The sequence below is a fragment of the Varroa jacobsoni genome, unplaced genomic scaffold (genome assembly GCF_002532875.2).
Source record: "Varroa jacobsoni isolate VJ856 unplaced genomic scaffold, vjacob_1.0 scaffold_424, whole genome shotgun sequence".
NCBI lineage: Eukaryota > Metazoa > Arthropoda > Arachnida > Mesostigmata > Varroidae > Varroa > Varroa jacobsoni.
The window spans coordinates 17,388-30,353 of NW_019213326.1; the positions used below are offsets into that span (position 1 = coordinate 17,388).

Sequence of the window (12,966 nt, forward strand, 5' to 3'; positions counted from 1 at the left end):
TAGTGATATATACGTTATGAAGTCGATGAGCGTTACCAATATTAACAACAAATTAGCCCGTTTATCTACTCTTAGCTTAATAATGAAACGAATAGCAACATAGTGGGTATTCTTGCTCGCAATTGAGGAAATAAGTAGCCAGTTCGCAGAAACTCAGACCTCGTTGGTTCACAACTAAAAAAAAGGCACAGCTTAACTTTTTCATTGAGTCAGTATCTGGTAAACATAAAAGCAACAATCTACGTTTTTTTTTACAAATGATTAATTTTCGATACTTAATTAACATAAGTACCAACTTGGCCGTCGATCCGCAATATGTTACTCTGCTTACTTAGAACCATTTTTTTAATGACTTAAATAAATTAAGTCGTTAAAAAAGTAAAATTGAAAGTAAAAAAATATATCTAGCTAAAAAAAATGATCCATAAATAATTCAGGGGCATGTTTTTCTTTTATTTTCTGAATTGGCTGGAAATAGTTCAACACGATAAATTCTTTTTGGCTATCTTAAAAAAACAAATTGAAGAAATGCGCGCATTTATTAGCGGCAGTCAAGGAGCAGCAAAGATAAATAGTGCTTTTACGAATAACGTTACGTCTAGGCAGCACTATTTGGGATCGTATAGAACCATTAGATACGATCTGTACTAGTTCAACGGTACGCTGGTAATAGTGGAGCAGATAAAGCTTTTGTATGAGCACGTTTTGTGCTGGAAGCCAGCCGTCTAAAGTAATGTTTAATAGCTTATACAGTAGACGTAAGGTACAAAAACAACATGTCTGAGGCATGCGCAGTGTAAAAGCATACCAGACTATGAATATTGACTGATAAGACCACATCTTTTATACAACGTAACCTTGAGCAATGGCAATTTCCTTGACTCCCGACGAGTTCCACTCGATCTTATTACGTGAGTGGATAATTTTACGGGTCTTTCCAAAGAAGAACTTTTGAATTAACCTAGCGCTGTGAAGACGAACAGCATGTTATACACGGAAATATGGAATGTTTCTTTAATTTCACCTCGATTTACATTGTCCATCAACCGGTACAGTGCAAATTATATAGTATCACATGTACAATGTTATTTAAAAAACAGTTGCTACAACTACTATTCGTTGAAATTACTTATCCCAAAGTCGACAAACGATCGGTCGCCTATAGAAACAGGGTACACAATTGTACAATGCAAGCCACCTAAAAGCGGTTGTGACTGCCAACTACAGAAAACGGGAGCCGATCTCAGAGTCTCAAAGTTGTGAGACCTAGATAACAATCCACCGTGTCGGTAATTTATAAAACTTCAGGTTGCGATGGTCCGCTTTTGTGTGCAAAAAGCTTTTGTTGATTTAAAGTTTAGGCATCTTTGATCGCAGCGCATAACACTGATGAATACCAGCCTATACGGGAAACTAGCTTTGGATTTGGCTAAATTTTGAATACCAACTTGGCCGAAACGATAGGGTAGTTTGCGTTGCCGCGAAAGATAACGGCAACTGTGGCCAACTCAGCGGTTTACTTGACACGGTCCTGAGCTCTTAAAGGTAAGGGAATCGACCTAGCTGGAAAAGGCTATCGTTACTAGTGACTACAAGAGCTAATAGTACAGTGTTTGCCACTACCGGTGCTACATAGCTTTGCTTATTAGAGCAAGTAATCGGACGAAAGGAATGGTGAAAACTTTAAGCGAGTTACCGCTTAAACTTGAAGTAATCGCCTGACTCAGCTGGTCGGAAACCTTTAGCATCGTATTAAGGAACATTAAGTTAACGATGATAGCGACGTTTCCAAGGCTTTTAATTTGAAGCTACCCATAGCTCCTTATAGTACTTCCATTTAAGCTAATCAAGTTTCGTGCTGGCTCTGGTTCAAGGCCAAAACTACTCTAAAGTTTATACCATAGACAATAAATTAGACATCTACGCTATCGAATACGTAGTCGAGCATAAACAGCGCAAAACATGAACGGCCCTCCATTATAAATAAATGCCAACAAAATGCAGTGAGCCCTTAATGTGTTAATACTGTGAAAGTTATTAACATGGAAACTGTAGCAGGCATCATTTAGCTTAACATTTATGATAACGACTTCACTCAACGACTCAGAGATTGGCAAAGCGACCTCTAAAAGTACTCGCGGCCAAGCAGAAGTCGATACTACCTAAAAATCATTTCCTGAAAAAAAACAATAGGAACAAAACAAAAACAGTGAAAATATTTTCATTCTTTACACGTCTTCCGTTCACTTAGTCCAAGGCAAGGTATATTATTACAAGCTCTCGATGGTCCGATGATTCGTGAAAACACAATTTTGGTAGTTCACACACACCTACTTGTTTTTGCGTCTAGTATTATTGTATTGATATATTTTTGGAGTCACCGAGGTCAGCCTACCATAGAGTGGGTGAATCATCTAGTCACTGATACACTGCTTAAGGCCTTTGCAAAAATGTTTTTCCTAAAAAAAAAACTTTGATTTCTGGTTGATCTCTGAAATCCCGCAGCCGCTGCATTCGCAGGGCTCCGAACGGACACCAACGTGCACGCCGAAGCCTCAACCGACGTAGTGCCATCCATTTCGATGCGTGAGTGGACACTTCGCCCGCGCCAATCATGGCCTTCCACTTGTTGTGCTCTATTGCCATCATGACCACTAGCACCGCCGCCGCCGCCGCCGCTTTCCCGTCGACCTGCCGCGCACGTCCCTTTGCGTCTCTCCAACGAAGAGGGCATCATCATCTCCAGTTATGATGACGGCAATGGCAGCGCCAACAGCACCCGCTACCCCCCTACTGCTGTCACTTGTCTTTCCCTTTTTTCCCTCCTGGTTGTAGCAGGCCCTCGGTTGTCACACTTTTCCTGGCTCGCTACCTCTGCTTTTGTTTGTCTTGCAGGAAAATGAATTGGGAACGCAGCGAGGCCTCGAAATGGGCTTTTCTCAAATCCGGAACCACTTTCACATATGACCGAAACGAAAAGTGTGAAGAGATGGCGCAGGGGATATGTTCTTGCCTTTAGCGTGCAGTTATCTCTACATCAGAGTCGTCGCACTCTTGAGCCGGGTCTTTCTGGGCCATGCTGCTGCAGGGTGGCTTACTTGTCCCTCTGCCGCTTTATCCTGGTTGGTGTCCGCGTGGGGTGACAGCGGTTTCCTCTCCAACGAGTCCGACTAGCCAACAACAGCACCAGTGGGTGCAAAGGGGAAGAAGCACAAGTAACGAAGTAGTGTGGCTGGGGGCTACTGTTCACTGATGAAGAGGCCGTATATCAGCCTTTTGTTGTGAGGTCCCATGATTTCCTCTAGCTAGACTCTGCTGACCGCTAATACCATTACCACTACTAGCTCGAGCAGTGCGGTTGCCAGGTTTAGGGCGTGGTGATCAAAGACGACACGCCTGCACGTGTTCGCTCAGTGCTTTAAAGCTGTAGTTATGAACATATTCAACTTACAATAATGCGTATAGATATACAGATTCGGCTTCCATTGTATATCTGCTGATGTCCATGTAAGTTAATTCGCCACAAAACTTTACTCAAACCCATATATCCTCGTTGCATCGGAACTAACTCCTTCTAAGTATAATTGAGTGTGCGTCTATTGAACAGTGTTTCAATGCTAACATACAATGTCCTTCTGACCAGGAATCGCTCTTACCAATTTTAAGGTTTTCTAGGTTATATGTTAGGGGCGAAAATAGAAACATCAAATTGCGCTCCGTATTTTTTAAAATTTTTTCATGGGGTTTCTTTTTGTAACAATTTCGTAATAATTAAGTTGTTTAATGAAATGAAGCAGCCGTGCGCTAATAAACACTACGTCACCGTATCACTATATATAGTTGTTATTGAACAATGTGATCATTTGTAATTTGAGGTTCTTCTTTAATCACGGCAGCACTAAAGAAAATGTACTATTATAGGCTAAATAAGCTTCTGATTCGGTGCTCGAAGTAATAGGCCGGGTGACGCCTGCAAGGAAATCGGATCTCGTTTCCATGGTCGCCACTTTTCTATGGTTAATGTTTTTACCTAAATTAAACAAACAGCTTTAATGAACTGAAACCATAGTAACTGTGATACTTGAATCAAGCTTTGTTATCGTTTGCGAGAAAAGCGTCTCTCTATGATTTTTATTTTGTTTATTACAATTTCGAGTATTTCGTTGAGTTTTCTGACAGACAACATTTATAGTTGATCATGCAGAAAAGTAGCACACCGGTCATCGTGCTTCTTCAACAACAACAACAACAACTGAATACCTACAGATCACTTCATGAATTACGTACCTATACCGAATCCATTTACCCGCTGATGTACGACAGAGTGCTAATTTTAATCGATATATTCGAGGAAAGCAAGCTCGCTTGTCGTGACGAGTCAACAAGGTTACCTTCACGCAAAAATGCAAATTCATTTTCCAATCATTTTTTGAAAAAAAGTGACATCACCTCGGGTGAGGCTCATGGTTCTCAATTCAGCTGCCCACACAGCAGCCAAGTATTTCGAGATCATCCACCTTTTCGCTGCATTGAAATGAGGGATCAGCGAATCTATGGGTAGCCCCGAGAGCTACGGAGCTTTAACATCATATAGAAGCACAAGTGAACTTCTCTAGAAATAAGTGACCTCTGATAGCGATTTCTAGCAAAAGCACTAGACTTATCTTATTGCAGGAAGGTCGTAAACACGATACGACATAACATGCGGAGAACCCAAATTCGAAAATTAGGCGCGACTACAACCAAAGCCTTTACAGTTAGGAATTTCATTAATATATCGATAGAATAATACCCTTTGGTCGGTTTCAAGTAACATAGCGGTAACGTTTGAACAATGAGAGCTAGCGATAGCCACTCCAATTATGGTCGGAACGCTGCTGACGGTCGATTAAGAGCGGGATCTTGTTCCGGAAAGAAGCTACCGAAATACTGGTTTAGTCTAATTCAGAATCCAGTTTTGTTCGATGTTTCTTCTGTAGGGTGAAATCTCTCACTACTGATGTGTCCTGTGGCCTTAGAGGGACCAATTTCGAGTAGATTACGCATAAAGGGTACAATCATACTATCGAACATTGAAATTACATACTAAATTTAAGAACTTAAATAAATGAAGAAGAGCAACAAGTCTCAAGAATTGACAAAAAAAAAAAAAAAGATGCTTCCGATACTTATTTAAAAGAATGTGGCTACTAAATATTGTGAAGCTAGCAAGAATGACGCTAAATTTGTAAGCTGATCACTGTTTATGCCTGTACTACGCGGCTCCAAGAGAGGCGCTTTGTTTAGCTATGTCTAATTAATCAAATGGCGGCAAGAATGCTTGAAACTACGTAATCGACGATGCGATTTATAATAGTTTTCGATAAACCTACACTGCATTCCGGAAAACGGTAACAGGGCTGTCAGCCAAATAGATGTTGCGGAACGATGATTTTGTCCTGGGCCGCAGACAAATTGTTGGCCTGCTACGATAGCGTTTAACACGATTTTTGACCCGCCACACAGCATTTGTAACTCCACAAAATTGATCGCATAATTGTTATCTTATTAAGGACGTTCCTAAAAGCCTAACCTCGAGGTCATATTGGACGGGCAGCGATTGGAAAGGCAACACTACGCTAATCCAACTCGAAGTGCGAATTGTACGGCTGTAGACGATATTGCGCCCAGAGCGCGACTATGCTAAATATAACTTGAATAATTCGTTCAAGCTGTTTTGTTTTGGTGTGTTTTTAAAATTTACGTTGCAGTCAAATCTTCTACGGTCCAGAATATGGTAGAATAAAGATGGTAGCCTTAGTAAAGGCGTTCTAACAGGATTAGTTCCCTGAAATGGGGAGATAACGAGTGAGCCGGGGTACAGGCAAAGCCTTTCGAGTCTATATGTGTTGCACAATGGCTATGATCGTTCTTCACTTGAGTTCAGTAGGTAGAGCGTAAAGCCTAGAATGAGTAACGCAGTGAGTAATGCTAGCATAAAGTGTTTCAGCGGTTTCACTTCTACTCAGAGATCAGTTGATCTCGTGATGGTAACTGAGTTAGGCTGCATTTTCAATTCACGGGCTGGCCACTCGCTCATTCTTATTAGACGCCACAAAGTGAAGGTGCGAAGAATCAAAACACGAGAATCTAAGTTAGACAATCCAATTGAGATGTTCACGCCTAACTCATGGGCAAGCTGGCTTTTCACCAGAATGAACGAACTCTTCCTTTTTCTTTCCGTGTGTCCTCATCGTTTAGTACGCGCGCCCGCTTACATAAGGTTTTCCTATCCCAGATGACTACTTTTCCAAACCGCGACTCCTTAACCTCTTTTCTGACTGCAAGAACTATTTTATCCATTTCGTGTTTTGCTGGTGTTGGCGCTTATCTGCGTAGTTGCTATGTTGCAGACCAGGTCAAAGTAGAAGAGGCTGCCATGATGACTGGCGAAATCGTCAGAAGTGAAAACAATTTCATCTCTATACCCACTTCCAAAAGCCCGCCTCACTAGCTGGTGGCAGGCACTGCTGGCGATGCCGACGGCGGCTGCGCTGTTGCCGAATAATAGTGGCGAAGGTCCCTTCTATATCTTCGTCGTTCATCTTTAGAACGCCAGTTAACACAGAGGTAAGCGCTAAAGAAGAGATGTGTACCAAAAGACATGGGCCCCTTGTGAGCTAAATTGACAAATTGCGATTGTCACGTAGACGTTACCACTAGCGGGCCCTCGCCTTCCTGGGGAACACGATTATTTTCTCTGACAAGTGTAGACGAAAGAAAACAGGAGCTACTACAAGAAGAGACAACTGTGCTACAATTTCCAAGTTTTTCGGAACATGTAGACGAAAATAAGTAAGTATTGACTTTATGCAGACCTTCCTCGTGCCCTGTCAGGTGCACAGCTATCCCCCAAGAATTTTGTAACATAGAGGTGTTCGACTTCGCACAGATCTATGCACTAAGCAGAACATCTGGGGTTTCTTGTCTTTATCAATGAATCAATACAATGCGACCCATACTCAATTAAAAGGTCAATTCGTAGTACCTAATTGGATAATTTGTACCCTACGCATTACCATGGTTTGCAAAGAGCAATCCTAAAACTGAAGAAAAAGGTGCACTGTAAAAGGAAAATAGGAGAACATAGGAGATACGTTTTGCGCATGACAAGACAGGTTCATGAAGATACAGTTCATTTAATAATAGGACCAGTAGTCTAAAATTCGAAACATTTAAAAGGTATATGGGACGTATGTTAGAACATTTGCATACGTACGCTCAATCGCACCTAGTTAAATGTGTTTGAAAGCCATAAAGAATACAGAAGCGAAGGGTGAGGTCATCAGATGTTTTTATTCGAAGCGGCATATCTCCATTTGTTAGATGTAGTGCGGCTTACAGAATGTCGAAAAGAAGTCGTTCCTCATGTTCCAGGGTCGTGACTGGTAAAATGATCAACGCTAACAGAAATACGCATTTCTCGACTTCCAATGATTTTTGCCGTCGTTAGGCTAGCCTATGGTATGGATTGGCCTTTGAGATAGAAAAGTAAATTGAAAACTCAGTCGGTACAAGTCAGTCTAAGGTGAACACAGTTGATATGGGATTCGAAAAGGATACAGGCCACATAGTAACGAGCTTGGCTCGTCAGACGCTATTTATTACGGTTCTGCTGACCTTGCCCACACACAATCGCTGTTAGAGCGCTATCGTCTTGGCGTGTATATGCGTATGATTCGAGCTAGTCTGTATGATAGTACAACAACACGGATCTAACAATTTTAACAGTTTTTCAGTTACTTCTGCGATCTATCAGCCCAGCTACTTTTTGGTCGGACTAGTCAGACAAGAAGTCGATCATTGTCTGGGCCTGGTCCGGTGATCGTCGGCGACTGCTCGCTCACCTCCGGCGTATCTCTTTATGTCGGGTTGACTCCCCAATTTGAAGCCGCCTGTTGATTTCGTGAACACAAAAGCCGCTAGATTCCTTTCAGATGAGCGGCGCAGGACAGATCCATGCGACGCATTTAGATAGGTCCGACACGCCAAGCGAAATCGACAACCTCCGTTTTTAACTCTTGATAAGTAAGTTACGATTATACAATTCCAGAAGATTATTTTAGCTATTATATTGCTTCATATTTTATTTTAATGTCAAGCTTTACTTATCGAGTTAAATAAAGGTGTGGCAAAAGGTACCCATATAATAACAATCAGTGATCAACAGCACATAAATCGGTGATATGATATTCTGATTATCTTTATTGCGCTATGTTTCTAACTATTTTTACTCACTACTTATATATTCCTGTAAAAATGAACTGATTTTATGGTACCTGTAAAAAAAAAAAATGGAACCTTTGTGATTCTAATTGGTTATGAAGCATTTATCGAGCTACTGCGATAGTAACATTATTTTTAAATCAAACTGAAATAAATTTAGTGCTAGAGATTATATAGAAAATTATTATAGTCAAAGAGGAAGAGTCCCGCGTAGACATGATGACGAAAACGGTTTATCTTATCCATATATAAATTTATCCAGTGAAACCTTTGACTCAAGCAGCAAAAGGCTCAGCTGAAGGGAAATCTAACATTTTTCAAATTTAGCCGCCATCTGTAAATGCTACGTGCCGCTGGGATTTTAATGGTAGAATTCGCCCTAACATCTTAATATAGCCTCAGTGTCTCACCAAGCCTCCCAATATAAACACCTCAGTTAGTTTCAGTCGAAGTACATAATAAAGAATTTAGCAGCGATGCCTGTCACTGCTATTGTCTTGATAAGATGTCCAAAGTCCGTTTACAGACGTATGTGTAGGATCTTATGGCAGCGTTTAATGCTACGTGATACGAACTTCAAGCGAAGCGCCAGCTTAATGATTGTTTGTTTATTAGTTGGCATCACAGCAGGCCTGACAAGAGTTCATGCATAATTTTCTACACATATGTGTATCAATTTGTTTACTGTGTGGCAAGGAATATTCCCTGATAAGACGCCTCTTCCTTTGCGCGGTCTTTATAAACCGAACGTTTTCGACACTGCAAATAAAATTACATAATGCCGTGCATTGTGACCTGATTCATTTTTCCCCATCTGTTCAGTGATCGGTAGCCCTGAGAGAAGGGAACTCAAGTAGCACTTTCTAACCTTCGACAAAGCTCATTTTAATATACACGACATGACGGTACTTGTGTTTGCAGGCAATTTATAGATTAGAGAACATAATACTTACTAAATAGCTCTATGCATTTTTTTATAACATGATGTATTGTGAGGCATCGACTAGACTGGAGAGTATTGGCCATCCGATTAAAAGGCTGACTCATACTGGCTGGTACCTTGTCCCGCGATTATTTCTGGCGCTTGTTTGTTATTCTCGAAATCAGCAGTCACCGACTGGGACGAGACGTATTCCCTCTGACACCTCGAGCTAGAATCATCAAGCAATTATTTGACGCGATAGGACGCATTCATTCAACATTACATGTGCTTAGAACCAAAATCCTAAGTGTAACTCTGGTCTTATAACTCAATTTATGAATAAAACTATCAGTCGAGACCCTCGTAAGATAAAGTACTACCGTTCAGGACAAGAGCAAATTTAAAGACAGATATAGTAGGCCCGGATACTGTTGCACGAACAGGGCAATACGAATTATTTTTTTTATCAAGGACGTTACTCTTAAAGTGTTTCTTTTGAGAATCGTATCAAACTACACTGAGTAAACCACTCCTTTTTGTGTAGTAGGAGGCTCCAGCCAGATAGAAAAAAATTGGGCAATAGACATACAGTTTTAATCTTCATCTAACCCATATTAAGTTGCTCACGACAATAGTAAAATTGTTCTGTTTATAATGAAGACGGTTAACGAAGCTATCCTCAACCGTAGCCTAGAATGGCCAGAATCTTGTTGTTGTTATTATTATTTCTAGCTATACCATAAAGCACATCCACCTATGCATATTACGACTCATTGGTTAGGTTTGCCTACCTGCGAAAATTATTTAGGCTGGCTGTCCTAAGGAAACTATGGGTTCCACTCACAAACCAATAGTTTAAATGTCTCAAGTACATAATTGCGTAAACAGCCATTCTCGATTCTTCGCCGCCACTTTCGCAGCGTCTTTCCCCTTCTCTCTCTCTCTCTCTCTCTCTCTCTAAAAGTTTTAAGTGAACGGGTACGATATAATAGACGTTATGTGATATTTGTATAGAAAGCACTATAATCGTCACCCTGCACGCTGTAACGTTGCCAAACCTTTATCCAACTAGCCGCGGCTTTGGAGCAGCCGGTAGGCGGAAACAGCATCTGCCGCAAAGTATCCAGCAGTCAGAACACCCAAAAGAACCCTTTCGGGAAACGAACCCCGCCACGCATCGGAATTATCCATGGAAGCTATTGTCATTCGCTGGCTGTGCACTGGCAAACCACTGACTGGATAGCAGTCCGCGAAGATCCCTTTAGGCTGCCTCAGGAGCCTCAGCTTTACGTCAATGGTTTCACGGCTACTAAGCCTTTCCGCCTCTTCTGAATCCTCCCATACCTTGCTGCTTGGGGCCAATAATCTACACTTACCCTCGTCGTCTCTATCGTCGCTAACGGCACGCCTACGCAAATGCCGATTTCTGCCACCCTCCACCCTCGCCTATTGTTCCCAACTAACTAACAATGACGCTGACGGGCTGGCTAGTCTCTGACCACAGCAACGCCGGCAAGACTGTATTATACTATCTAGGTGGTAGAACCACTAAAAGCAGCTAAGAGGCAGCCCTTCACTCTCCTTATTAATCCTTGTCTGCTTTTCATGAAGGAAAACTTAACGGCAAAAGAGAGGCTTCAATACAATTCAAATGAACTTTTTTCAATCATGCACGCCCAAGGGCCGCATTAGTTTGAAGATGCTGGGATCAACCAAGTATTAAAGGACAGTCTCACGTAACATCACTAACATGTAGCAAGAATAAGATCAGCGTTGACATCGAGCCACCGCAAGCTATGTCTAATATATATTAGTGTCTCCAGGCGGAGTATTTCGTGCTTTTCTATATAGCTAATATAGGATGGCTAAGAGCTCCATATATATCTGTGTTGATAGCCGGATAATTCATCGCGCAGCTTTTGTGCTCAGTGATCGGGATAAAAGTGTTCTATGGTAATTTCTAATAGGATCATCTAAAAAACTGGCGGCGCCGGTGATCAGATGTAGTTTGATTCTCTCTGGATATGTACTTTGATTTGGGCATAAAACGACAAACTCCAATCGTATTTAACTATGAAACAGTAATAGTTCCATACTCATTGAAAATACCTGATGTGCAAGCGGAGCTTGATAATGCAAGGATCATTCGCATCAGGCTAAATGTCTGGCCTCAAAACAGGGTCGCGTACGTAATTGTCTGCTCAAGAAGGGATCTATAAGGGTACAGGGGTATTTATTGGGGAACATCCTTAGCTCGAAGATTAGACAGTGCAGCACTTTGGTGTAATTTTAGGAAAATGACGAACCTACTCTAATGCTTGTGCAAATATCAGGCCAAGACACTTTACGAATGAGCTTAACGAGACAACTGTCCTAGCGAGGCCGACTGGATGGAGCATGGAAAAATCCTAAAGAGGACGCATGCCGTTTTAGAAATGTTTACAACAACGCCAAGGGTATCATAGCTGTATTTAATGCTGGCCGATTAATTTTCAAAGTCAAATATGTTTGCATCAGGAAGTGATTTCCGGATCCATCCTGTGAGAGAGAGGTCGTGGACAGAACAAACGACGCCTAATCTGCTTTCACGAGACTTGACGTGGAAGCGCGATTCACACAAAAGCTGGATATAAATGGTCGTAAAACTGGACCGCACGAAGTATAGGAAAGTACCTCAGAGATATTATGGCTCATTGAAGAGATCGATTCCGAACAAAATCTGACGAATTCGTTCGATGACGGCACATAACAAGGTATATGTTACAACAATACAATTCCCATTTCAGGCTTTTAAGCTAGTTATTTACTTTATATATTCGTACCTCGTATCGTATAAAGGGCATATAAGTATATGAATTTTATTCACGCGTTGGTTTATCTATCTCGTAATATTGATGTCAAATTTTTTTGCAGTACTGACTTTTACGAACCACGCTTTTGTTTGTTTATTCGAGAATTAAACAACTTACAGATGATACCATGCACTTATAAAGGGAAACGTTAAGATGTCTTTTTATATGAAGCACTGTTTCAATTAAACTTTCCCAGAGATTATGTGTCGACGATAATGAAATAAATATGCCTGCATTCACCAGGAGACGAAAAAAGGCGCCTTATGTATTGCTCGAATGAGCAATGGGACACCGGAGGGTGCTACGAAATGCGAGTTGTACTGCCAGCAGCCGCATTAGAGTGGAGGGTTTTAACTTACTTGAATTACCAACACTGATCAGCTCCCGTGTGGGTTGGTCAAGTAGCGGCCACTTTGCCATATGAGATTTTTCCTTTCTGGCTTCATCCGGTCGCATAAAGTATTCGACCACGAAGTTGGACCTCTGGCCTCTTCTAAATTCCTCTGGGGGTCTCTTCCGTTGCTTCGATGCAACGTCGGGTTATTGGCCGGGTCTACAACGCGGAATGATGCATAAAGCGCAGATATATATATACATGCATGTGTATGTACATATCGGCACGCATATGCTCGGCCGCACATAGCAGTCATCCACACCGTCGTTCATACCCCGCCGAAACAAGAAGGAGAAGTGAAAAGGACTGGCCAGTGGAACGTGCCAACATCGCACGTCGTAGCGCCCTTCTTCTACAACGAAGAAGGTTCCCAATGGGCGGGGATATGTAGGAAGAGATTGGCCACAACTCCAGCGCATCACAATGAAATGTACTAAAGAAAACTAGCTTCGGTAATATTATAGGTTGAGGTTTTATGCGACATTGTACCCTGCGGGTGTTTTTACCGTGTCTATTCAGGCCATAGTAATAAT

General features: G+C 41.6%; 1 long non-coding RNA gene across 1 annotated transcript; it reads right to left on the reverse strand.

Moving 5' to 3' along the window:
* Positions 1-7,316: 7,316 nt before the first annotated feature.
* On the reverse strand, positions 7,317-10,497 carry LOC111260292 (uncharacterized). The gene is made up of 3 exons (XR_002680262.2): positions 10,246-10,497; positions 9,219-9,416; positions 7,317-7,934 (listed from the first exon to the last, which is right to left on the reverse strand). It is a non-coding gene; the product is annotated as an uncharacterized LOC111260292 (long non-coding RNA).
* Between the last annotated feature and the right edge of the window lie 2,469 nt (positions 10,498-12,966).